The 27,210-nt window shown below is 47.4% G+C and overlaps 1 protein-coding gene across 2 annotated transcripts in view; it reads left to right on the top strand.

Annotated features, from left to right (window-relative positions):
- Positions 1–1,106: 1,106 nt before the first annotated feature.
- PLXNA2 (plexin A2) overlaps positions 1,107–27,210 on the top strand; it is a 312,269-nt gene continuing 286,165 nt past the window's right edge. For both annotated transcript variants that reach the window (XM_045013587.1, XM_045013589.1), the window contains exon 1: positions 1,107–1,359. The gene's annotated coding sequence lies outside the window, so the exon portion shown is untranslated. The remainder of the gene's footprint in view (positions 1,360–27,210) is intronic.

The following is a 27,210-nucleotide window of genomic DNA, read 5'->3' as shown; positions in this document are numbered from 1 at the left end:
ATAATTCTTTGCACTTACCTGGTTCTTTGTGGCCCAAGAATCTCAAAGTGCTTTACAAAGGCTAGTTGTTATGCCTTGTGTCAATTCTGTGAGGTTCCTGCCTTGTCATACATGGGGGAAACTGAGGCACAGAAGAGACAAATCTATGGGGTCTGTTTTCCTTTCCTTCATTCCAGCAGCATAAAACGAATAATAAAATGCCCAAGTTCACCTAGCGAGTCAATGGCCTAGCTCAGACTAGATGCCAGGATTGTCAGCCCTTTTCTATGATTTCTGGACCACATTCCCTCATTAACTCCCTAGCTGCTACCTGCATCTCAGAGCTGATAGCCTGCAGTAGATAGGAAGGTTATAGATACATAAGGGGGGTGGGGGTTGCAGGAGCGTTCAAGGGATTGGCAAGGGGTTATGGAGCCTGTTCGCTGCTCAGTGGCCTGTATCAAATGGGGGCAGGAGATGCTGACCCCACCAGGCGGGTATCCTGACCAGCTGTGTGGGTGAGTTAAGAGAAAATGTAAACGCAGCTTCAGCTCCCTCGAATAACACCTGCCACCTTAGGGGGCGGGGGGGCAAGGTCTGAAACGCAGGCGCCGGCAGGCGGAGGTGCGCCAGGCAGCTTGTGGGGTGTCTGTGCCGGCTTCGGTTTCTGGTGCCTTTTTAATGCTCTTTACAAACCCCAGCGCCGGGGGCCGCCGCGACTTCTCTGGAGCCGCTCGCTGGGGTGGGGACGGAGGTTCTCGGCAGCGCCGGGCTGGCTGCCGCGGGTGGGTCCCTCTGAGCACGGGGCCGGCTTCCCAGCCCCGCTTTCTCCTGGCTGTCCCCGCGGGGCGGCCCGGGGCTCGGCCGGGGAAGGGTTAAGCCCAGGCGCTGTATGTTAATGAGCTCCATGGTAATACAGGGAGGCAGGCTCTAGCAGCCAGCCAGCCGGCTGCTGCTGATGGGGGATGAGCTTCCAGTGCCAGGCAGGAGCCCACAGTGCCTGGGAAATTCGGCTGGTAGAAAGAGGGCGAGGGGGAGGCAGGAGGGGAGCGGGGAAGGGCAGGCAGCCGGGGGGGGGGCTCATGCCAGAGGGGGGCGAGGCGAGGGCTCGGTGGGCAAAGGCGAGGAATAAGCGCAGTTCCAACCCAGCTGTAACCGGGCAGCCGGCCGCACCGGGGTGCAGAGCCATGACTGCCTGAAGCAGCGGATCCCGGGAAGAGCAGGGAGCCTCCAGGAATACAGATCAGGAGCTGGGCACTTGCTGTGGATGTTAATGCAGCGGGGGGCCGGGTGGATCGCCTCTCCCTAACTCCGAGGGGGCGCAGGGGGAAGGCTGCCCCCCCCCCCAAGGAGACGGACAGGAGCGGACCTTGAGGTTTGGTAAGTCATAGCCGGGGCTGGCAAAGGGGGGGCTTGTGCCTTGAACCTTCGCCTGCCACCTTTTATTCTGCATGCACCTCTGGGGTGCAAGAGTCCCCCCTGTGTCATTTGATACCATCACACAATGCATTTGGATAGGAGGGACTGAGGGAGATCCCCTCACCGTGGCCCCCCATAGAGGATCCCAGCCACTTTTTTGTGGACAGGGCTGTGTGTAACGTGTGCCTGCGGAAGGGCTCCAGCCCCATGTGTTGCTGCGTGGCTTAGGCTGGAAGCGTTCGTGACATGTTTGTCTTTCCAGACAGTGCACTTGGGAACCTGCACCTCTGGAGGGGAGTGTGTGTGGAGGCAGCATCCTGACACGCTTCCTCGGCCATTGGTAATAAAGATACATCAAGAGAGCCCTTTGGTCCCCCGTCCCCCGCTCCGTTTTAGGCTCCCCATTATTTTCTCTTAGTTTAGCTATTCTATAAATGTATTTTATTCCTCTTGAATATCAGCGGCTTCATTTTTCTCCCAGGCAGTCAGGATCTGGGGGGAGAAAGTGCAACAGAGGAGACAAGCAAACAAAACGTTGCCATTGACGAGGAGAGACTTTTTTATATTTTTATTTTTTAAGCGCTCGTGAATACCAAAAAGTGTCCCCATGAAAACTCGCAAATGCTGCAAAATCTCTCGTGGAAGCCGGGTGGGCAGGGGGGTTAGAAGTGAATCGGTCTGTGCGTTCTCCAGAGAAACCCGAGGTTCTGCCTGTGTGTTCCTCAGTCCCATCAAACCCTGAATTGTTTGGCTGGCCCGTGTGTGATCGCAAGGCAGGCTTGTCTCTAGACACAGGACGTCTACGCACACTGGCCTCTCGACTTTGTGCCCCCAGTGGAATAGCCCGATGCCAACCAGCCTTTCTTCTGTGCGAGCCGCGTCGATACTTCCCGTGGCTGGGACGAAGAGGTTGAGTTAATAATTCTGTGTTCCGAGCAGTGTCACAGGCGAGCATTAAGGGGGGGATTTAGTAAGTGATGGGTGGGCAATTGTGCGTGTGTGATCGGTAGTTCGGGGTATTGTCTCAGCGGGGAGAGAGAGGATGCAGTGTTAGCAGGGGAAGATGCTACAAAATCCCATTGCTAAGGGGGTTTCCCCCGTTATTTGTCTAGCTCCTTGACATTTCAGTGGCGAAACGAGTCGGTTTGATAGCTGGGAGATGGGCTCTGCTCTCCTTCGCTGGACAGCCCCGGTGATACCCATGTCTCTGAAAGTTAAGTCAAATGACCTACTTCTGCAGCGGAAAGCCTGCTGCCTCCAAGAGAATCTGTGCCCTCTTCAGAACAGAGAGGTTTGGGGTGTTTGAAAAAAACACACAGAGATTTTAGCCCTTTTTATAAAATAATTTACCTCCGCTGCTGTCCTTGGCCAATTTCCCATTCACTCTGAGTGCAATAGCATAGTTAAGAGCGGTTCAGGGAGCCGAGCGAAATAGCTTTGATTTTTGGAAAAACGGTTCAGCTAAAGAGTAACTAAAATGTACAATTTCTCTTGTGAAATGGCTTGTATAGCAAAATACAGCACTTCACTCAACTCGCCTAACCATCTCTGCTGTTTGCTCGTTGCAGGGAGATAAAGTAACCCAATTTACTCTTCACTGCCTTTATATCTTTATTGGAGGTAATTATTTGTGGAGTTTCCCCCTGGCTTATAACAAGTTTGTGCAGTGGGAACAGGTAACAGATGCTGTTTAGAATCCGCACAGAATCCACAAACATGATAGGAACAGCTTCTCCCGGTGCTTTTCATCACACCCTGTGTTACTCGTCCTGTTAACCCTCAACTCTCCCCTGCTCCTCAGCAGAACAACCTGAACTTGCCCACAATGCGGTTAGATACCAGGAGGAAAAAAACCCCAATAGATTCTGACCACTGTATGCCTGGGTATATGTGACAGTGGAGAAGAGATGACTTCAACTGTCTTGCTCTTTAACTCTCTCCAGCAAATCACACTGATGTGTGACAAACTGGCTTGCAAAGCAGCTAAATGGAAATGACATTGGGAGTCGTTTGTGGGGTGTCTCAGGAAGCCATGTGACTCGCATGCTGTGCATGAGGGTTCCCATTGACTGGCCCCTGAGGGCCTCAGCGCTTCCAGGCCGGCTGTGGAAACTCTGTGCAGCTGAAGCCTGGAGCAAGTCGTGAAGGAAAGACCCAATGGCTTGGGTGGATTTTAGCACTGGTGTTCTCAGGTGTCAGGTGAATCTTTTCACTGAGGTTGCTTGGGAGATAAGGGCTGAGTGCTGCAGGGTGCCTTTGGAGGGAAGATTCTAGGGGAAATGCCAGGCCTGCTTTTTGGTGCCAATATGATGCATGCCAAAGATTACCAGGTCTTCTTGAAGTATCTTTGTTCGGGGAGGCCTGGTTTAGCGCGTAATAGTAAAATCCATCCCAGGCAGGAAAATACGCACATCCACACCCATGCTTCAGTCCAAACGCTGCACGGATCAAGCTGTTCTAATTGGCTCTGTGCAGCTCAAACAATAAAAATGTAACTGGGTAGTGGTGGAGAATGTCTCCTCTTCTCATACTTGTTCTAGTGAACCCTTTCTATGAGGAGCAGCAAGCTCTGTGCCCATCCACCTCTCTCCCATTCCAGCCCTGGGGCTTTTTTTTTTTTTTAAACACATGAAAAATTTGCTTCCTTCCTCTCTCTGGAATTCTTAAGGGGGGGGGGGAATTGAGAGTGATGAGCCTGTGGTGCTCCTGAGACGGGCCCTTTCACATTTCTAAACACTCTTGATTATTCAGCTAATCTTTATTTCATGGGCCTGTTACAAGAAACACACAAACGGGGGGGGGGGGCAGCAGAAAGTGGAAGGCTGTGAGATGTTTAAAATACACAAGAAAGGAGCTGGCAGCAATATAATCGTTCTTATGCCGGTGCTATGAAATATTTATGGGTCTAAGTTGTGGCAAGATTTTCTCCCTGCTTTTCCCTCCTGCCCCCACCCCAGCCCTTCTCAAATGCTTCCCCGTGGTAAAATAATCATTACAAATCAGGTGCAAGGGGCCTGATGGCTGTTTCTAGCCTATCTCCCTCCATACCCGGCTGTCTCCTGGTGGAGTCGCACACAGCTGTCTGTACACATAGCCTGGGGGGCACAATGTACTTCTGTCCATCACTACCAATGAGAGAGCCAGGGACTGCTAGCCAAGCTACCCAAATCATAAAGAGACCGGAGCATTGTGTTAGTCTGTTAACTAGAAATAATTCCAAATCATCCCTTTGAGCTGCTTGCATTTTATAGTTGTAGTCCGCTTCCCCTTGGGCATTCTGCTATTAATTCATTAGATCTGAATTTTCTAATTTTTTTCCCCCTTTCTCCTCCGCCCCCCATCTCTCTCTATCTCCCCTGTAATTCAAACAGTGATGAATGGACAAAAATCCCTCAAGGGAAACATTTTTTCACTTACTTACAAAGATTTCATGGCTAATTAGAGTAAATGTGGTTTTTAGAGTGTTAATCTCTTAACCAGCTTGGTTAGGAGGACAACAAAGGACAAGAGGGGAAGTTGGGGGAAGGTACTATCAAGTTTTTTTTTTCCCTAGGGTTTGGCCACAGTCTTGATGACTGGATCTCTGGTGCCTTGATGATTATGGCCAAGAGCATCCTACACGTGACCTGAGTATGTCCACTTACTCCTTGGCTTCTTAGATCCATGCATCTTCCCTCTTCTGCCCTCTTTGCCTCCGATCTAACCTCAGTTGTCTGCAAGACTAAAAGGCATTTTGGGCTGAGGCAGTGGAAAGTTCTTTGTCTGTGAAGAGTAGTTTGTAGAAAGCTTCAAGGATATAGAAGAGAAATTAGGAACACAAGGAGAATCTAGGCAATGTATTGGCCTGGGAAGGTGAAGGCTGCTGCCGCCGCTGCCTAAAAGGATTTTATATTCATATTCTTTCTCTGTAGCTAAAGGAAAAATGTATATTTATTGGGGTGTTTTGAAGAGAAGGGCATGTGGCATTGATGCTGTCTCCAAGCATTCTGCTGCGCTAGCCTGTAGCAAGGCTGCTGCTGCATGCTAACCCCTTACACCAGGGGTAGGCAACCTATGGCACACGCGCCGAAGGCGGCACGCGAGCTGATTTTCAGTGGCACTCACACTGCCCGGGTCCTGGCCACTGGTCCGGGGGGCTCTGCATTTTAATTTAATTTTAAATGAAGCTTCTTAAACATTTTTAAAAAAACCTTATTTACTTTACATACAACAATAGTTTAGTTATATATTATAGACGTATAGAAAGAGACCATCTAAAAACGTTAAAATGTATGACTGGCACGCGAAACCTTAAATTAGAGCGAATAAATGAAGACTCGGCACACCTCTTCTGAAAGGTTGCCGACCTCTGCTTGCTTACACCAACCCAGTTTTGTTCCAGAATTGGGAATCAGGTTCATTAAGGAATTAGATCTATGGTAGAAGGCTGAATTGAGCACATCAAAGTTATGTCACTTGTGACTTGAGCCTTGTTCTCAAATCCAGGCTTCTGGGGGTTAAAAACTTGCTGTAAAAAGCCACTGCTTTTCTTTGCAAAGGGATTTTATTGTCGGTTTAGTTCTGGGTTATTTTTAAAAGATCTTTATCTAACAAACTGAGAATGAAAGTTATGCTCTCCCGCTCCATCATTTCACTCTTGTTTCCATTCGTCTCCTCCCATCCCTACACCAGGATTTGTTCAAATCCACCTTTGGCCTAAGCAGTTTGGGAACCGCTCAGGCCAAACAGCAGTAACAATTCATGAGCTAGTCAAAGTAATGCATCCCCAGGCTGGGCTGTGAGGCTGAGTGGGACTGTGAATTTTCTACGATACAGTTGTTGCTCGAAGAGCGAATGAGACTGGGTTGTGGGCCCCCTGAAATACCATCTCACTCCACTAGAGGGGGGTTCCTGTAGTTCAGGCTACAAGGTATTAAAGAGCTGCTTTTGTGGGGGGTTAAAAAAGGAGGGGGGGGCAGCAAGCAGTCACCAAATTTAACTTGGGAAGGCACTAAAACCGGCCAATTTGACCCACCATTTTACTGAGACCTGCCTGTTACTGGAAACAGCACATTTGTGGGAGGCAGGAAGACTTTAATGTGTTCAAAAATTCCCAGATCAATCAGACTGGCTGTAGCTGATGGTTCCCCCCCACACACCCATATACACTCATCCAACCCCCACCCGCTTTATCCAGGAGAGAGGTGCTCTTGGAATCTCCTCGGCATGGTTTGTCTTTCTGCCTCCCCTGCTGTGGCCTGAATGCAGTGGCGAGATGTTCTCAGATGGTGGTAAAATTGCTCTGGCAAGACTTGAAAATAAATAAATAAAGTAAGATGAAATAAGCGAGCATACCATATGTCAATGATGTATCTCTCTAATCTAATCTTCTGCTGGGTGTTCTCTGTTGGGTCTTTTCTCTGAGTTATAATCTTTTCTCTGTGTTTCAGTTGGGTTGAGAAATATCATTAGCCTAACTTTGCTGGCTAAATGGTGATTCTGGCTGCTCCACGGCATGGTACATGCCAGAGACGGGGTGCTGAGAAAAAAGTGGCCTCCCTTGTTCTGATCTGATATATCCCTTCTCATATTTCTCGGTATAATCTCTGCTTCTCGTTGGGTGAAATTGAAGGGGGGGGGAGAGGGGATGAAAAGCGAGATAAATGTATCATGTTATGAAAGTTTAATCCTGCTTTGCCTGGGCTAAAATTACATTCAGAGCAGGGGATAAAAGGCATCAGAGTCACATTATAAAAAAAAAAAAAAAGTCCAGATCATCTTAAAAGGAAGAGTGATAGTGAGCCGGGCTGAGCCCTGTCAGCCAAGCCCTCCATCCTGCCCGATGCAGATGTAGGCTGTTCCGCTGCAACGGGAAAGCAAATGAGGTATTTTCTCTAGTCCCTTGTCTGAAGAGCACCAGCAATCTACAGAGGAGATTAAAGGCCACTCAGGTGAATATGCCCATTTTGTTGTAGCAGGAATATAGGGAGCAGCTTGCAGTCTGTGCAGGAATAGCCAAACCATTGGGTTTATCCCAGCATAGTGTGAAATGCCATTATACGTGTGTGTTCACCATTCCCCAGCTGGATGGAACTGGAGTTACACAGCTGTGTGTCATAGGCCCTTCGGTGCCAAGAGCTTAATGGAGGTTCTCCTTGAGCTGAAGGGATAATGTCCTGTGCCTTTGGGATGTGAGTTCTATCCCCACTGTCTCTGTGACATTCCAAGTGGATTTTGTGTGAAGAGTAGTGCTAGGTGGCTGGCCATCTTGATTTTAACAGAGCTTGTCCTGTGTTTGCAAGGCACGGAAAGGTTTGATGGTGGGGCTCCAAGCGTGATACCCTGGAGGACGATGTTAAAGCAATAATTTGCCTTAGACACTGTTAACAGTTTTTGGCATTTCTCGCATCCTTTTTATCCAATACTAAAGTGCTTTACGTGTATTAAGCTTCTCCTCCACAGCTGTAGGAGACAGGTAAATTCTACCTCTGGTTTGCCGATCAGGAAACTGAGGCAGTCTGAGGTGGTTTTCTCACAGTAAGGCATCGCTAGAGCCAGGAATAGAACTCTGGAATCGTCCTGCTCTAAGCACAAGCACACTACCTTAGCAATGTATTAGTAAAAGGTTTGATGTACAAACACATCGCTCAGTAACACATGGTCAGTCACCAAATGAGAGATCTCTGCCTGGAAACTAAAAATCCTACCTGTGGCATGTCCCCATACTACCCACTTGTTTCTATGTTGGTTTCACACACACGGTGGCCTGTGGCATTAGGGTGCCTTAAAAATGTTGCCCTGAAGAACAGGCCCATTTGCGGAGTAGCCTCTTGTCTACCTTGGGGTCTCCTAGAGAATTGCAATGAGTGCATTGGAGATCAATGGGAGTTCCAAGCTCTCCAGAGATCCTGACTACTCCTGCCAGCTCCCCTGGCCTACCACCCATCACTGTGCACTCTCACGTGCCTAGAGCCTGGGTGGCTTGCAGTACTGGGTTTTAGCCCCAAAATCCAAACTGCTCTGAAATGAAGGGTCTTCAGAACCAGGAGGGTTGGAGTTGGGGCCCAGCAGCCTAAACTGCATGGTTGCCTGTGGCGGTCTAGGGCTTCTGTGGAAGAGCGGGAGGCCAAGAAGTGGCATTAGAGAGGGAAGGATGGGCAGACTCCTAACAGTCTGAGGGGGCTATACTGCCGGCTTATGGACCAGAGGTTTGGAAGCACTGCCAGAAGATCCTGGGGTCTCCCTTGCCTGACAGGAGCTGGCTGGAAGTGGCTCTATTGTGTTAATGTGAGCACAGCCTCCCCAGCAGACCCGGGATGTGTCTCGCAGCCCTTCCTTTGCTTTGAAGTGACTTCCCCGCCATGCAAAAGTGAAAGGTGACGTCTGGGTAAATATTACGTTGACCTCTCACCTCGCCCTCCTGCTGCTGCTGCTCCTTTCTTATGGCTCATTAATGGAACAACCAGATGCTCTAGGAGTGAGCTGCAGAGGGAGAAGCAGGAGTTGCTCCAGCCAGAGGCTCACACATTAAGCCTCCCAGGGATGGTGGAGCAGGGCAAGTGGGGGTCTGCTCCAAACTGTGAGCGAGACAACAGTTGTTTCAGCACCGAAAGCTAAACAGGAAAGGAAAGTCTCCTTCCTCACAGCCTGGTGAGCTTGTGCATCCCCATCCTCTGTTAGTGAGTGTTAAGAGAAACATTTGCTCAGACCTGGAGTGCTGCTGTTTTGCTGGTGCGGTGGGAGCCAGCCAGCACTTCACAACTGTCTCCCAGCTGGTTAAATGAAGCTAATGCCAGTTCTACACTTAAACGTTTGATGGTATAGTCATGACAGTTGGGGTGGGGTTTCTTACAACATTTCTATACTGACAGAAGTCCTAGTGTAGATACAATCATACCAGCATTTTTTGTCAGTTTAGCTTATTTTGTTCGGGGAACTAGTGTAAGCTATACCTGCAATAGCTCTTGTTTGCCAGCATAAGCTGAGTCTACAGTAGGAAGTTTTGCCGATACAGACTTTTTCTAGTGTGGACTAAGCCTAAGGGTCTGACCTTATAAAACTTTCAGTGTTTGCTGTTCAGAAAGTCTGTCGCTTTGTGATTTTTTTTTTCACCACCACATTTGTACAACAAATGCAGGCTCAATGCTAGGAGCAGCCTACTGGACAAGTCAGTACATCCCATTCAGAGCTCATAAGGGCCAGCATGTGTGGCTTGAGCTTATGGGGACAATGTTCTTTTAGCAGGCTGACGTGAGCCTTGGTGTGGTGCAGTGCCTGGCTTCTGAGCACCCTGGGCAGCAGGTTAGTGAGCACATCCAGCCTTGGACCCCTCGGAGTGACCCAAAAGTGCTATTGACGAGCTCCAAATGGATGCATGAGCGCTGCCAGCATGACAAACACCAGGGACTGAACTGGAGACCTCCAGAGACGAAACCTTGAGCCAAAAGTCAGGGTCCTCAGCTGCAGCTGTAACAGCCTCATCTCCTCGTGGATCTGCACAGAAGAGGAAGTGTAAAACGCACTGCCCAGTAGGTTACAGATGCACATCCAAACCCCACACCACTTGAGGAAGGGCTTTTTTAGCCTTCATTTTCCCAGCACAGACCTTGGAGGGAGGCAGGCTAATGGTCCAGGGAGAGGCTACTCTCCATATGCATCATGGAGAGCTAAAGAAAACAGCTTATTATCGTTTCAGATCCTGACTGGCAATTACCACCATTTGGAAACAGCAATTTTAATTCATTCGGCAGCAGCTACTGATCAGTGTCAAGCTACAGAGCTCTGACTGCCCTTTACCTTGTGTCAGGAAGCCCAGTAATGCTGGAGAAAACAGGAAGTCTCTCGGGCAGTGCGTCACTGATTACTCACTTGCTCTTCTACATGAGGAGACTTTCAAGAAAGTGGATCTATCTTGATTTATTCCAAAATCTGCTGTCAGGGCCCAACTCAGCTTGGATCAAGTTACCTATGTTCTATCCAGGCTTGGTGAGTTGGGGAACAAATGCTTCTAAGAGATTTCTCCAAACGCATGAGTCATTGCAGGTTTTGATCTAGGTAGACTCACTTGTGTCATCAAGATGTAGCTTGATACGCGTTGCAGTAGCTGCCCTTTGGGACAACATGCAGCAACATGTAAGCTAGACAGAAGGTGGCAGCTCCATGGCTCAGGTCTTTGGTGCCCATGGTAGGAGTCCTATGTAATCAGACCCTACAAGGATGCCATAGGGTCTGATTACATAGGACTCCTATGTAATCAGTATCGAACAGGAAGATGGCAGGAGAAAGGAGGAGAGGCCTTGTACCACTTTAACTAGAACTTTGTTTTAAAACCGATTTAGTTAAACCAAGACAAGTTTGTGTGTACACAAGACCATAGTGTAGCGGTCCTATGAATAAGATACTGTGTCAGCAATCTGGGACTGCAGTCTGGTCAAGTAAGGGGTTGTCACCACATGCCCTGCTAACCTGAATGTCTTTGTTCAAGGTAGATTTCTTACCAGTCTTTGTTCTTTCTGCCATGGCTGATGTTCTCTCAACCAGGGCCTCCCATGGAAGCACCAGGGGGCTGCCCTCCCTTGCCTTCCTAGATGAACGATCTTTGCCTAAGGAAATATCCATAACTCTTAATACATACCACATTCATCATGCATGACTGTTAATGGTCAGTGAGTTTTCCAGTGTCATGTTACATGACACCTTTTAGATACAGATTATAACCCTAATGAGTTGGGATATATTGAATTGGTCAGGCCATCTGAAACTCATTGCCTTGTACCAAGGAGCCCCTTGCCCTCTGGCACTGGGATGCTCTTAAGGTTACATATATTAAATCCAGTTAACTTATCATGTTGTGTATGAAGCACTGCCAACCTTAAACACTCAAAAATAATGGGTATGGCCCCTCAAAGTTTTGAGAGTGGCTTAAAATGAGGTTTTTTAAAAGATTGGGTTCTGAGGCTGTGGCGTTCAACTTTACCAACCTGTCTCTGTAATCATGAGGCTAGAAACCTACTTTTAAAAAGAAGGAAAGCCAAGATTCTCATTACTCCAGGACCTGGGACTTTAAGAAAACCATCAAGTAATGTGTGTGACATTTACCCAGGGTACACTCTGGGCTGTTGAACAGCTGTCCCCTTAATTCTTTAGCTTAGGATGCCTTTTACACTGCTTTTCTGTGAGAACATCCACTCCTGGCCTGTTCATGCAGCCTTCAGCATGCAAAATCACTCCCAGCTATGTTATATGAATGCTCTGCCCAGCCACTCATGAATTTACATACAGGGCGACACCTGCAAATTCTTAGTCCCAGCCTTGTCCCCCAGAAATGTGTGTCTTATACTGCTCGGTATCCTGAACAGTACAAGCTCATCAAAAGTCCATCATTTCATCAGAGGAAATTGATATGCACTAGCCTTGTTATCCCAAATGGAGTATCCCGCACACACTCATCCAAACACACTGGTTAAGATTAAACAATAAGATCAGTTTATTAACTATAGAAAGACAGATTTTAAATGCCAGGATTGGTTACAAAAGAAATAAGAGTAAAATGCCTGTTAATAACTTAACAAGCTAAGTGAACTTAAATGCAAAAAGATTTTGTCTCTCAGCAGTCTGTACTAGCTGAAAAGCCTTGCAGCCAGGATCACCGCTCTCCCAGTTCAATGATGCTTTCTTTTGTTTCTTTGAGTGTCGTAGCTGCCATGAGTAGAGATGGAGGGGGAGAGAGGCCCTTCTCTCTCACACACCTCTCTCCCCTCTTTGAGGATTAAGCCCAGCTGGGATGCAGGTGACAAGCAGTCTCGGTGCCCATGAGCTCTGAACCCTCCTTGTGATGGAATTTAAATTTATTATTCACACCTTCCCACTGCTGGAGAATGGCTGCTTAAAAAAGGGATAGTCTTTTAGCATCTGACTGGGTGTTTGGTCTCTCTTTAGTTTCTGAGAAACTGGTTTGGGCCTGCTTTTCTTAAACTTGGAGTACATTACAACAATGCTATAGAGTAGAATCTTATAACTTAACATACAAGGTTGGTACACACATTTTACTGGGACAGTAATGTTCAGCAGATTATGACATTTCAAATGATACCTCACAAGACATACTTTGTATAAAATTTATCAGTCTTGTAAAAGTGGTGAACATAATGATATAGACTGTTACACTGAGTCTCATGATAAAGTCATGAGCATTTGCAGCACTGTTAAAATTGTTAAACGAAATCACTTCACTGGATTCCAAGGCTCCCTGCTTTCAAAAAATACTACAAAAGCAGCACTAGGCACAGCACCTGCAGCATTCTGGCTGCTTTTATGAGGTATCACAGTCAGTAAATATGATTTAGATGAATCAAGTACTTTTGTTCTTGGAGACTGGATAGATCTGCTGGAATTAGCAGGACAGAGAGAGATGGAAAGCTGTCTCTTTAATGCATGCAGCTGCCAAATACCCCGAAAGGCACAACGGCAACAGTGCAGGATGGAGCATCGACCTCATACTCAAATTTCCTGCCTTTTGCTGGTTTGTCACAGCCATTAATGTTATTTAAACATACTTTTTTGCCAGTGAATTTCCTCTGTTTTTAATAGAAGCTTTAAAAAGTGGGGGAGGATGGGGAGACTGTATTCATAGTAAGTTTTAAAACCACTTTATTACACATTGATAATTTCATGAGCAGCCATCCCTGACAGAGCTGGACCTGGAGTGAGAAACTGAGCATGTCTGGTCTGTTGGACACTTGGGATAAAGTCTACTACAATCTTTGTATTACAACATCATGCTGGCATGATGTTATAACCAGGGCCGGCTCCAGGCACCAGTGCAGCCTGGGCGGCCAACAGAAAGGGGCAGCATGTCCGGCTCATCGGTGCAATTTGGTGGCAGGTCCCTCTTGGAGGGAAGGACCTGCCACCAAATTGCCGCCGAAAAATAGGGTGGCGATAGAGCTACTGCCAAAGTGCTGCCGCAGCTTTTTATTTTTTTTTATTTTTGGCCGCTTGGGGCAGCAAAAACGCTGGAGCCGGCCCTGGTTATAACATGGTCAACTCTCCCCATTGCAACGTCCAATCTCAAATTCTCATTCCAGTTAGGATGGAGTGTTAAGTCCTTGGGGCGGCCGGTTTGTAGGAAACAATCACTTGAGGCCAGAGAGCAGACAGCTAACCAAAACCTCCATTTTATTTACAGAAACAGAGAGCTCACTCAGCCGGTTGAAACCGGCTGAGCTATCTCGTAATAGTCTAACTCAGTTGCCATAGTAACAAAACCCATGACAACCAAATACACAACATATTCCTCCCCCCCTAATAAGAACATCCCCTAAATAAAACACACACTAAACTAGAGAAGGAGGGTAGACTGCCTCCATTCCTGGCTAAACCCTGGGGATTATTTTGCCCCATAACCGTGGGTTCGCCCTAACTAAAGATCCAGCCGATGAGGAGGCCTTCTGTCTCTAGGTGGATTACGGCGAACTTCTGGTGTTGTTGCACCCGAAAGTACTAGGGGCTCAGGGTCCGCAGCACGAATAGGTGAGGAGGTGGTATCAGCTCGTGCTGGGCAAAGGGGTATCTCAGCTGCCGGCAGTAATGGAGGAGAACAGTCAGGAACAGGTGACTCATGATTCGGTGTCTCACCAGGAGGGGTGAAGTCAGACCCCTCAACTGCAGATGGGTCCTGAAGACTGGCATGACCTGGCAACAGCTGATCTACATGTCGCCGCCAGGTAAGATTCTCTGCAGTCCGGACTGTATAGGAAACAGGTCCTGTTTGAGTGATGACTGTGGCCGGGACCCATTTAGCTCTGGAAGTATAATTCCGAGCCAAAACTGGCTGCCCTGGGCTAAAGGTTCGGTCTTTTGCTCTGGGTGCCCGTCTGATGACTTGATATTGCTGCTGATGTTGCACCGTTTGTCTGGGTTCAGAAGGTTTCAGCAGATCAAAGCAAGTGCGCAGCTGTCGTCCCATCATTAGAAAGGCTGGGGAAGCCTGGGTCGTAGCATGAGGTGTGTTTCTATAGGAAAGTAAGAAGGTATCCAGACGCTTTTGAATGGAGTGTTGTCCCTTTGCTGATTTCAAAGCGTTTTTCATTGTCTGCACAAATCTTTCAGCTAATCCGTTGGTGGATGGATGATATGGTGCTGACGTGATGTGGTGTATTCTCTACCTGTTCAAAGTAGAAGATTTCCTTTTGGGCACTATCTTGATGTTTGACCGGTAAAGGCAACCTTGAGAGGCCATCTGCATTGCCGTGCAGAGTGGATTTCCGATATTTGATTTCATATGTGTGTGCAGAAAGTATCAATGCCCAACGTTGCATACGACTAGCAGCTAATGGGGGAATGCCTGTGTAGGGTCCAAAAATTGATGTCAGAGGTCGATGGTCTGTAAGAAGAGTAAACTTTCGCCCAAACAGGTACTGATGAAACTTCCTAATTCCAAAAACAATTCCTAATGCCTCACGTTCGATTTGGGCGTAGTTAGTTTCTGCTTTGCTTAGAGTGCGTGAAGCAAAAGCAATAGGTCTTTCTTCTCCCGAAGGCATAATGTGTGACACGACCGCTCCCACTCCATAAGGGGAAGCATCGCAGGCCAATTGCAGGGGTAAGGATGGATCAAAGTGCGTTAGAACTTCAGAATTTAACAATGCATCCTTAGCTTTGTTAAATGCAACATCACAGGCTTCAGTCCACTTCCAGGCCTTGTTCTGCCCAAGGAGCTCATGAAGTGGTTTTAGCAGTGTGGCTAACTGTGAGATGAACTTCCCGTAATAGTTCAGTAGTCCTAGAAATGAGCGCAGCTGGCTTACATTTCGAGGTGGGGGAGCCTCCACAATAGCTTTAACTTTTGCAGGGGCCTTATGAAGACCTGCAGAATCGATGATGTGTCCCAAATATTCAACAGAGGGCTTGAAGAATTCACACTTGTCTTTGCGAACTCGTAGGCCATACTCTTCCAGTCTTTGTAGGGTAGCCTCTAAATTCTTTAAGTGATCCTCTTCATTTCTTCCAGTGACCAGGATATCATCCAGATAGCACTGAACTCCTGACAAGCCACACAAGATCTGGTCCATAGCCCTCTGGAACAGGGCGGGAGCCGATGTGATTCCGAAGGGTAGGCGACAGTATCGATAAAGCCCCTTATGAGTCACAATAGTCAACAGCTCTTGGGACTTTTCATCGACGTGCATCTGTAAATATGCTTGACTCAGATCAATCTTACTGAACTTTTGTCCCCCAGCCAGGCCTGCGAAGAGGTCATCGATGCGGGGAAGCGGGTATTGCTCTGCACACAACACTGGGTTGACAGTGACTTTAAAATCACCGCAAATCCGGAGAGAGCCATCTTTCTTCACTATTGGAACGATAGGAGTGGCCCATGAGCTATGGGTAACTGGTATTAGGACTCCATTGGTGACCAGGCGCTCCAGGTCTGCTTCAACTTTTGGCCTGATGGCATATGGCACAGTTCGGGCTTTCAGATATTTTGGTGGACTGCCAGGTTTAATGTTCAATGTCACAGTGATTCCCTTCATACTTCCCAAATCATCTCCAAAAACAGCAGCATGTTTCCTTAGTATAGGGGTTAGACTGGTTTCTTCTTTAGTCATCCGGTGCACTTCTGCCCAGTTCAGCTGAATCTTCCCAAGCCAAGACCTACCCATTAAGGCTGGGTAGTTACCTCTCACCACAAACAGTGGCAATTTAGCCGCCTTTCCATTGAGCTCCACCTTAACATCAATAGTGCCCAACATGGGCACAGCTTCACCTGTATACGTCTTCAGAACAGTTTTTGTTGCCTTAAGCGGAAGATGCTGTAGCTTTTCCTTATACACAGTCTCAGGAACCAGCGAGACAGCTGCACCGGTGTCTAGTTCCATGCGTATAGGTTTGCCCTCCAATAAGGGGGTTACCCAGTATTCATGTGAGCCCGCTGCCAAAGACAAAACATGCAGTGGCACTTCCTCTTGTGAGGAGGTGTCACCTTGATCATCCTGGGTCTGCTCTAGGGTATGCAAGGTTCCTCTTTTTGTCGGCCAGACCACAGGCCTCTTTTTCTTTTGTTTACAGGCATACTCAATGTGTCCCTTTTTGCCACAGTGTCGACACACCAGGTCCTTACACCAGCATTCTGATGCCTGGTGACCCAGCTTACCACAGCGGTAACATTCTTGACTCTGCACCATTTTGTGGGTCAGTTCTTGTGACACTTTTTGCACCCTAGGGAATGCACCGATGTATTGTGCCTCCCTTGTAGCCAGTTCCATGGAGACAGCAATATCAACAGCCTTCTGTAATGTAAGCTGAGCCTCTGTCAGTAGGCACTTCCGTATAGCTTCACTGCAGAGGCCACACACTAACCTGTCACACAGGGCATCATTTAACATCTCTTTAAATTCACAGTGTTCTGCTAGCTTTTTTAAAATGGCTACAAATTGTACAACTGTTTCATCTTCCTTTTGGTCTCTTTTGTGGAACCTATATCTTTCAGCAATTACCAGTGGTTTTGGGGAGAAATGAGACCCCAGGATTTCCACAATGTCACTGTAAGATTTAGTCTCAGGCTTAACAGGGTGCAGTAAGCTGTGTAGCAGAGAGTAGGTTTTAGCCCCTACAACAGTTAAGAATATTGGCACCTTCTTCGCTTCTGTAATGTCATTTGCAATACCAAAAAGCTCAAAACGCTCAGTATACACATGCCACTGCTCTGTATTCTCATCAAAAGGCTTCAGGGGCCTGGTCAGAGTAGCCATGATTTTTAGTTTCACTTTCACAGTCAGTGCAAACAAGCAGCTTTTTTTCTTTGTTTGGTCTTTACCTTGACTTCTACTTCCTTCTGTTACTGGAGCAGCACCAGGATCCCACCCTCGTCGCCAGTGTTAAGTCCTTGGGGCGGCCGGTTTGTAGGAAACAATCACTTGAGGCCAGAGAGCAGACAGCTAACCAAAACCTCCATTTTATTTACAGAAACAGAGAGCTCACTCAGCCGGTTGAAACCGGCTGAGCTATCCCTTAATAGTCTAACTCAGTTGCCATAGTAACAAAACCCATGACAACCAAATACACAACATGGAGGACCCAAAATAACCTCACCCTGATTTTCAGGAAGGGAGGCCTCAGTGAGCTTATCTATCCTATAGGTGTCTCAGTCATCTGGCTTTGTGATGAGACGTGTGCAAGTGGATGGCATGGGCTCTTAGGTTATCGAAGTGAACAAAGATATGAGGAACCACTAACTTGTTGAGTTACAGGGACGCAGACATCATCTTTCACTCCAGCACCCAAACACTATAATCCATTTCTCCTTGTGTTTCAAAAGCACTGCTCTCAACGGGTTAGAGACAGGGACGAGGAGTCAAAACTTCCAAGTTCCATTCTTTGGTCTCCCAGTGTGAGACTTTGGTCAAGACACAAGTGCCAGAGTTTTCATCAGGGCTCAGGACACAAATGTAGGGCCTGATTTTTGGAAAGAGTTAGGCAGGGTGAGTGCTGAGCATTTGCCAAAAGCTGGCTGTTGTCTATGTACCTCAATGGGAACTGAGCACTTTTCGAAACCTGGCCCCAGAACAGTTGGCAATCTGACCCTGAATTCACTTGACAATCTGGCTCTTTGTGGTGCTTCTGTTTCCCTGTCTATGAAATGGGTTTGATATTTGTCTACCTTGCAGGTGTGTGAAGGTGTAATTCACTTTGGGATCCTTTTATGAAAGATGGTAGAGCTGGGGGCGGGGGGTGGTGGAGAATTTGCATTGTCAGAAATCCTTTAGCTGGACTGTGGTACAGCAGCAAAAGTTCCATTACAGATTTTTTCTCTTATCGACCATTTATCGATACCTAACCTTAGAGCTTTCTACTACTATTGCTGTATTAACTCCAGCCGAGACGATGGGATCTTCTCTGACTAAATGGGCTATGTTCTATTTTGTTTAGGCTGGTAGACATAGAGCCTTGGAGAGCAGGGGCTGTGCTAAGTGCTTGTGCAGTAGCAGTTGGTCTGTGCAAGCTTTAAATTCACATAGCAACAACAGAGAGTCTGCAAGCACTTTTGAGCTCAGCTGAAGAAAGGATTTGGAGCCCTTATTTGCTTGTCTGCTCAGGATGTAATAATGTTCTGATGCAAGGTCTTGGGTAATGGGGCTTTTCAAGGCATAGAAATTGTGTGGCTTGGGCTGTTCTGGTACATCAGTTCCACCAAATAAATTTTCTGACTTTGTGGTGGTCACAGATTGTCACGGGCTGGGATGTGCTAGAACTAATCCTCCAGAAAAGACAAAGGCAGCTGCTATTTAAGGGCTTGGGAGCATGTTTTGTAACTTGTTTAAAGAAATAAAACATGCTCAAGGGATCGTAGGCCACTGGGAAACTCTGTTTTAAGGATTTGGTGCTAGAAAGTTGGGTGGGAGCTGAACTGATTTTGCAGATGGAGCTTCCCACTTCTCATTTGGTCCCAGGGTGGCAGTGGCTGAAAGTTGTTACCATCTGGTAGCTGATTGGTGGTCTATCTGAGTGTCAGTCTGACTCCCGGTGGACAAGGCCGATGTTTCCTAAAGTGAATAGTGATTTTGGATACCCAACTTGAAAGGGTCCCATTTTTCAGAAGTACTGAACACCTGCCTCCTGCAAATCAGGTTCCTTTAAAGATCTCTCATGTTGAACAATCAGACTCACTCATGATAATTTAGGCCCCAAGCCATCCACATCACAAAAAAAAATCATATTTGGTGCCAATGAACCCCCTTGTTGAAACGTGTGGTGACAGGAAACTGATTATTATTTGTATTATGGTAGTGCTTAGGCACCCCAACGAGGGATTGGGGTTCCTCTGTTCTAGTCACTATACAAAGAAACACCACAGAAACAGCCCCTGCCTCAGGGAGCTTGTGATCTAGGATTTAGGCTGGTGAGCTAAGATATATCAGTTTGAATGGGTGCCAAGCCAGATTTTCAAGTACCTAGCATTAGAGCTGGGAAGGAAACAGTTTTCCTGTGCCAAGAAAATTTCAGATATTTTTGAATAATTTCCCATCCCAAAACAGGATGAAAAGTCAAAATCTCAAAAGCTCCTGTGAGCTGAAAATCCAAATTAAAAAAGGTTGGGTCGATTGAAACATTCCGTTTTGATTTCAAAACACTTCCATTTTGACTTTTTTTAATTATTTTTTTTTACTACAATTAGCTTCAATTTCTAAATGAAAAGTTGTTTGAAACTAGAAAACCAAAATTTTTCATTTGGAAAATGTCAGAACAAAACATTTGGACAATATCAGAACTTTTTTTCCCAGAATTTTTTTGATAAATTTGTCGAAACCAACCCTTTCCTGTGAAATATTTCTTTTTATTGGAAACCGAAAGAAGTGGCTTATCAAAATATCCCAGCTCTACTGAGCATCCACAGCTTGGGCTGGATTTGCTAAAGTGCTGAGCGACCAGCAGCTCCCGTTGTGACTAGGGATTCCAATTTTCTAGTTGCACAAAACCAAGCAACCTAGCCCCGCCCCTACCCCAAGGCCCTGCCCCCCCACTCACTACATTCACCCTCCTTCAGTGGCTCACTCTTCCCCCACCCTCACACACTTTCACTGGCCTGGGGCAGAGGGGTGGGGTGTGGAAGGCTCTGGCTGGGGGTGCGGGCTCTGGGGTAGGGCTGGGGGTGAGGGTTTGTGCTGCAGGAGCGGGGTCCAGGCTGGGAGGTGGGGCCGAGGGATTCGGAGTGTGGGAGGGGCTGCAGGTTGAGGCAGGGAGTTGGGGTGAGGGCTCTGGGGTGGGGCCGGGGCTGAGGGGCTCAGGGTGTGGGAGGGGGCTCTGGGCTGGAGCAGGGGGTTGGGGTGCAGGGGGGTCAGGGCTCTGGGGTGGGGCCAGAGATGAGGGGTTTGGAGTGCAGGAGGGGGCTCCAGGTTTGGGGGGGGGCTCAGCGCTGGGGCAAGGGGTTGGGGGGGGGGCTTACCTTGGATGGCTCCTGGTCAGTGGCGCAGCTTGTGGGGCTAAGGCAGGCTGCCTGCCTCCCTGTCCTGGCACCGCACTGCACCCCAGAAGCAGCCAGCAGGTCCAGGTCCTAGGCAGGGGCGCCAGGAGGCTCCACGCGCTGCTCTCGCCTGCAGGCACCCAGGGGCGGCTCTAGGCCCGCCTGCGGGAGGTCCGCCGAAGCCGCGGGACCAACGGACCCTCCGCAGGCATGCCGCCGAAGGCAGCCTGCCTGCCGCCCTCGCGGCGACCGGCAGAGCGCCCCCCACGACTTGCCACCCAAGCACAAGCTTGGCATGTTGGGGCCTGGAGCCGCCCCTGCAGGCACTCCAGCCAAATGGGAGTGCAGAGCCAGTGCTCGGGGCGGGGGCAGCGCGTGGATCCCCATGGCCTCCTGCCTAGGAGCTGGACCTGCTGGCCGCTTCCGGGGCGCAGTGCGGTGCCAGCCAGGACAGGTTAGGGACTAACCTGCCTTAGCACTGCGACACCGCCGACCGGACTTTTAACAGTTTGGTCGGCGGTGCTGACTGGAGCTGCCAAGGTCCCTTTTCAACTGTGTGCTCTGGGCAAAAACCGGACACCTGGTCACCCTAATTGTGACATTTAAGGCTAATTTTGGGGTCCCACAGTAAGGAAGCAGTTTGTGCAGCTTCTAGCTTTCGTAAGCAACCTACAATAGGGAGCATGCGAACAACCCCATAAAGTGGAATACAAAGGTGCTCTCTTTGTGTGTCAGATTTTTCTCACTTCAGGGGTTTGAAGTAGAGGTTTACTTCCTTCAGCTGGCAATTCTTGTAGTTACTTACATCTCTCTTACTTAAGGCTGCAAATGACAATTGACAAACAAGCATCCTCTGGCTAATCTGATACCCTCTCTTCCTCTTTTTTTTTTTTTAAAAAAGCTTTTCCAAATAATAAAAAATGCAGTATGAAGAAAAGCAAAATATTGAGTCATAAATGTGTTAATCCCTGGCAATTCCTGTTGCCTCTTCTGCAAAATCCCATCTATAAACATGCATTGCCAGGTTATCTAATCCAGCCATCTTGTTACGGAATAGGATGTAATGTTAATTTCCTTGTAGCTCAGTTTGTTTTGTGATCTATGCTAGTTCATTCGCTTAACGGTATTATGGACCTTATCACTGCCTAACAGAGGATTTACCCCTGCTCTCACTGAAGTCAATGGAAACAGGACTGGACCTGTATCAAGAAAGTGTTTCCCGAAGTCTAAGTAAAACACATTACTTTTAGCCTGGAGGGGCTTCCATTTTACATGGATTCTCATCCTCACAGCTTCAGTTAAAGTTCTGAGGTTTGAGGGCAAAATTTAACTGGAAGCCATTTAATTTTGCTTGGTTTTGACCCAAAACAATTGGCCAGGCTTGTGTGACACACAAGTCTCCTACATAAAAATCTCATGATTCTGGCAATTACGGGCCAGTAAGTCTAATTTTTTACTACCAGGCAAATTGGTTGAAATTACAGTAAAGAACCGACTTCTCTGACACATAGATGAAGACAGTATGTTAAAGAAGAGTCAACACAGCTGCTGTAAAGGGAAATGCCTCACCAATCTATTAGAATTCTTTGAGGGTGTCAACAACGGTGATCCAGTGGATATAGTATGCTTGGACTTTCAGAAGGCCTTTGACAAGGTCCCTCGCCAAAGGCTCTTAAGAAAACTAAGCAGTCATGGCATAAGAGGGAAGGTCCTTTCATGGGTCAGTAACTGGTTAAAATACAGGAAACAAAGGTTAGAAATAAATAGTCAGTTTTCACAGTGGAGAGAGTTACATAGTAGGGCTCCCCAAGGATCTGAACTAGTGCTGTTCACCATTTTCATAACTGATCTGGAGAAAGGGGTAAACCATTGAGGTGGCAAAGTTTGCAGACAATACCAAATTATTCAAGATCGTTCAGTCCAAATATGGCTGCGAAGAGTTACAAAGGGATCTCACAAAACTGGGTGACTGGGCAACAAAATGGCCGACCATGATGAAGTTCAGTATTGATAAATGCAAAGTAATGCACATCCAATCTGGACTGCTGGCACTGGTGTGTACCGTGGCCTTTCACAGCACTCTACTGGCAGTGCAGAGAGGGTGAAATTAACTGAGGGCCATATGGTGCTGGTTGCATTCACTGAAAGAAGACTGTTGTGAGTGGGTCCAAAGGAAGATTATTCTGATGGAACAGAGAGGGAGGGGAGCTCTAGGCATTTTGGAAATGCGCACATTTTGCTGTTTCCCTGTGAAATATGGTCCTACAAGTCCTGGGTGAATATTCTGCATTACAGGCACTGCTGGATCTTGTCCAGTATAGTCTGGATGTAGGAAGGAAATTACTCAGTTGCTCTACAGACAAGTGCAGCTTTGAATTTGAAACAGGCCGGAGACAGCTGAGACTTCTAAACTTGTTTCCCAAGTGAGTCAAGATTTTGTTGGATGTATTGTCAGCAGTGCCAAGAGGCCCCAGTCAGGGGTCGGAAGCCAATTGTGTGAGGCACTGTAGACACCCAAACAGCAGTCCCTGCCCCAAAGCGCTTGCGGTCTAAGCACATTGAGAGACAGCAGGTGGATACAACCAATATACAATATGCAGATGGAGGGGAGACCGCATAAGAGTGAAAAAAGTGTATTTGGTCTAATAAGCAGCAGTCACGAGATGCCACTGTCTAGCCATTGCCAAATGTTTGGTAAGCATCGCGGCACGGGTGAGTTTTAAAGAGGGAGTGCAGTGGCTTTGCAGGTTTTTACGAGGAGCTTCTCTCATCCATAAAGCAAGAGCGTCATGAGAGATGCTTGCGGGAAAGGTAGTAGCACTATGGGCTAGCAAACAAAACACTGGACAAGGAGACGGGAGACCCTGGGCTCCATTCTTACCTCTTCTGCTTAGGCAAGTTGCTTTGCTGTTCTGTGCCTCTGTTTCCTCACGCTCCCTCTATTTTGTCCGTTTGGTTTGTAAGTTCTCTCAGGCTGGAACTGTTTTTCACTGTGTTTTGTACAGTGCCTGGATCTCAACTAGCCTGCTGGATACTACCATAATTAATAAGAGATGGGTCATTCACTCTACCCTGGGCAGGCTTTGGGGCCCTCAGAACCGCACCATGCCGTCCAGTCGTCCTTCGTTACTTCCCTGCCTCCTGTGTGGTAACCTCTGATCATTGTCGTGCACAGGCCTAAGCAGCTGCTTTCTCCATCTTGTTATCAGCTGGGTTGGAGAGGGAGAAGTTTCTAAATGACAGTAAAATCCTTAGCGAAGAAACAAGAGTCAGTGTTAAAAATAAAGAAAACAAGACAGCTTGTTTCATCTAAACAGAAGGGTTATTAAATAAGCTTGAATTAATCAGTGATCCGCCTGTGCTCTGAAATTGAAAAGCAGGGTGGAGGAGCAGGGAGCAGCTGAATGGGAAGAAGCCACTTTCCCAGGTAGAAATCTACATCAGAATCCTGCTGGAGGGATGCTAATGTGCTCTTCATTGTGGGAAACATTGCCCGCTCCTCTGCTTCCTTGGGAAGGTGCTGAGAATAAACTAGACTCAGGGGCTCTTCAGCTGTCACTCTCCTCTTAGCCTGAGCTCAAAGGGTGCAAGTTACAATGTCTGGAAGGACTCCACCTGTCAGTGCCTGAGCCCCACTGGCAGGAGTTGGTGTTAAGCTGAGAAGCCACTGGAGACCTGCAGAGGATTTTCAACCTCTGTCCCATTTGCTCTGAATTCTCCCACAGCTGCCAGTTGTCACTCTCTGCAGCAAACTAGGAAGGAGCTGTCATGTTCATACCAATGCACTACATTTCCCCAGCATCTGAGCATCTCAAAGCTCTCCATAAACACTAATTAAGCCTCAAACACCCTAATGAGGCAGTTTAACAGATGGGTAAATGGAGGCCCAGAGAGGCGAAATCACTCCCCTAAAGTTGGTTACACTTCATGGCCTGAAATGTCCACTAAAGGTTATGCACAAGCCAGGCAGGTTTGATGCACACTAAAGGGCTCTTTCGTGGCGTGAGATGTTCTGTACTGGTATAGACAATTTAGTTTGGCTGTTAACTTAAGGGCTTCTAACACTTGCATCTCCCTTACTGTCTATCAGATGCCATGCACACCAGTGGCACTACAGAAATAAACAGTAGTAATTCCCTAGTGGAAATCCCAGTATTCTAATTGATGGCTAGATTTTGGAACCAAGTAGCTGGCCTACTGGATCTCTTGGGTCCTGGGGCTACTGAAACCAACAGAGACCAATAGGGAGGAATCTGGCAATCTACTGGAATGTCCACTAATGTGTGCTTAGACGCTGGGATGAACACATTTTATATACTGGAGTGGAGGGGGAAAAGTCAAAAGTGGCAGAACTGGAATATAACACCCAGGCGGCCTGGCCCCATGCTAACCACAAAACATGTTCCATTTGAGTGCACTTTTGCTCCTCCCCTGCCACATTTATGGCTAAGTTATCCATTCCCCAGAATGATAAGAACTAGAGCAGAGATGGCCATTGTCAGGGGCTATATTTCAGTTGATGCTGCTCAGTGCTTATTTCAGATGCTGAAAAGATACTTGCCCACCTGAAATGGAGCTATGTATCCTGTTACCACAGCGCACCTTCCAAACAGGGATTTGCACTGTGCACAAACACGCAGTTGCATGTTCTTAATAATTTTAGTGCTGCTGGCTGAGTGAACTCTATAGCCGGACAGCTGGGGATTCAGCATTTCAAAACCTAATTTTAATAAATGTACAATTTCCTTGTTTATCTAGGTAACGGCACTGTGGCTGCAGCATAAATACATCTAGCTGCCATGGGGAATATTCAGGATAATAAACACCACAATGCTGTGCTGGTTGGCACGGCCAAAGGCTTTTAGGCTTGGGGGTTTAGTTAGATGTGGTTGGGGACCCATTTTAATTTGGATCTGGGATTCATTAGCTGCCTACAGTAATCTTGGAGTGGGTCCAGGAGAAGAGAGCACCCATTTTCCTCCTCCAGTTCCAAGGCCACTCTCTGATCCTCTCCCATGGTGGACCTTGGGGCAATCTGAGGTCATCTAATGGATAGAGCACTGGACTGGGACTCGGGAGACAAGGGGCTAGTTCTCCACTTTGCCTCTGACCTACTGTGTGACCTTGGTCAAGTCACTTAATCTGCTTGTGACTCAGTTCCCCATCTATAAAATCCTACCTCACACTGGGATGGTGTGGATAAAATCCATTAATGACTATGAGATGCTCAGATGCTATAGTGCTATAAGCACCTAGATAGAGGTGTGACATCATTCAAAGCAACTGAGTCATTTACTCGGGTTTGGATGAACTAACCCACCTCCCCTTCCCAAAACTTGAATGAAACATTTTTAAGGTTGAAAAAAATGGCCAAATTGTGTCTCTTCTTTCATTTTTCAAGGCAATAAGAAAAAACTGCAGAGTCTGCACTGGATTTTGTGCTAAATGGTTGTATGGTGAATAAAGCCATCTTTCCTCTCTTCCCAGCCCCTTCCCCACTGATCGTGAGTAATTTAGAAGCTGTTTTGCAGCAGTAAGTTTAAAGCTGAATAGCTGCCAGCTGTACTCGACAAGATAACAGGTGCTGGGTAACAGTGCAATGAGAAGTAAAAAAGGTGTCTTGTTTCTGCTACCCAGGTGTTCTAGGGTGGTGGTGAATTTTGCTGGTTCTCTTTTTGGGTTGGTTGGTACTTAAATTTAGAGAGCGTTTCCAGCTGAGATGAACAGCTGGATGCAGTTCATATATTGCAGCCAGAGCTGGGATTCTGCTTTAGATCCTTAAATGGGATTTAAGGTAAAATCCTGGCTTCATTGAAGTCAGTGGGAATTTTGCCACTGATTTCATTTGGGTCAGGATTTTATCCCTAGTGTGGAATACCTGCTGTGCCATTGCGCACCACAGCTGTGACAGCATCATTGAGCTGCAGTTCATAGAGTTAACTGTGTTCATGTTCATTTGTATTACAATAGTGCCTAGAGGCTCCATTGTGCTAGACACATGAGTGCAACTTGTCCAAGGTCACACAGAGTCAGTGGCATGGCCTGGATTACCAAACCAGGTTTTCCGACTCTTACTCTAGTGCCCTAACCAGGAAGCCGTGCTGTCTTGCTTGCATGTAGGACCTCTCCACTGGTGATTTCAGAGCATTTTCATCAACTAAACTTCAGAGACCCCCAATCCCCAGTGAGGAAAGCATTATGCCCATTTTACAGACATGAAAACTAAGGCACAAAGATTGGGGTGTGGGAAGTGACTTGCCCAAGACAACACAACAAGCCAGGCACAGCAGCAGTAAGGAATAGAACCAGGCTCCTGCTGCCCAGTCCCCTGTTCAGATCACTAGACCATGCTGCCTAAAAAGGAAACATGCCATGACAACTGCTAGGAAGGGACTTGCCCAAAGTCCTGCTCATTGGTTTTTCTGCTTCCCTTTATCCCAGACAGGCTGGTGTGTGTGTGGGAGAGAGATATGGAAAGGGAGGGGGGGGAAAGAAGGCTCATCCGGTACATTTGTTGCATAAACAATATCTGAGTCCGGACAATCTGAATGCATTTTGTATATAATTCATGCAATTATGTTTGTTATCAAGGAAATGCCTTTTCACAGCTGGGTTTCATTCTCCCCTCCTCCACCCCACCCCAGTTCTGGAGGAAGCAATAGTCACAATACTGTACTTTGCCCTGCTACCTCTTTCCCGGAGAGCTGTGAACTAGCCTGCAAAATACCATCCTCATGAATAAGCAGCCATGAGGAAGAGGGAGGGTGGTGGGTATGTGGCCATTAGGGTCACCAATGATTATTGATTTTGGCTGCTAGAGTTAGCTCTAAGGATGTTGTGCTGATGGCTGTCTTAGTGAAATTTAAGCGAGT

The sequence above is a fragment of the Mauremys mutica genome, chromosome 4 (assembly GCF_020497125.1).
Source record: "Mauremys mutica isolate MM-2020 ecotype Southern chromosome 4, ASM2049712v1, whole genome shotgun sequence".
Lineage (NCBI taxonomy): Eukaryota > Metazoa > Chordata > Testudines > Geoemydidae > Mauremys > Mauremys mutica.
This window is presented reverse-complemented; position numbering and strand designations above follow the sequence as displayed.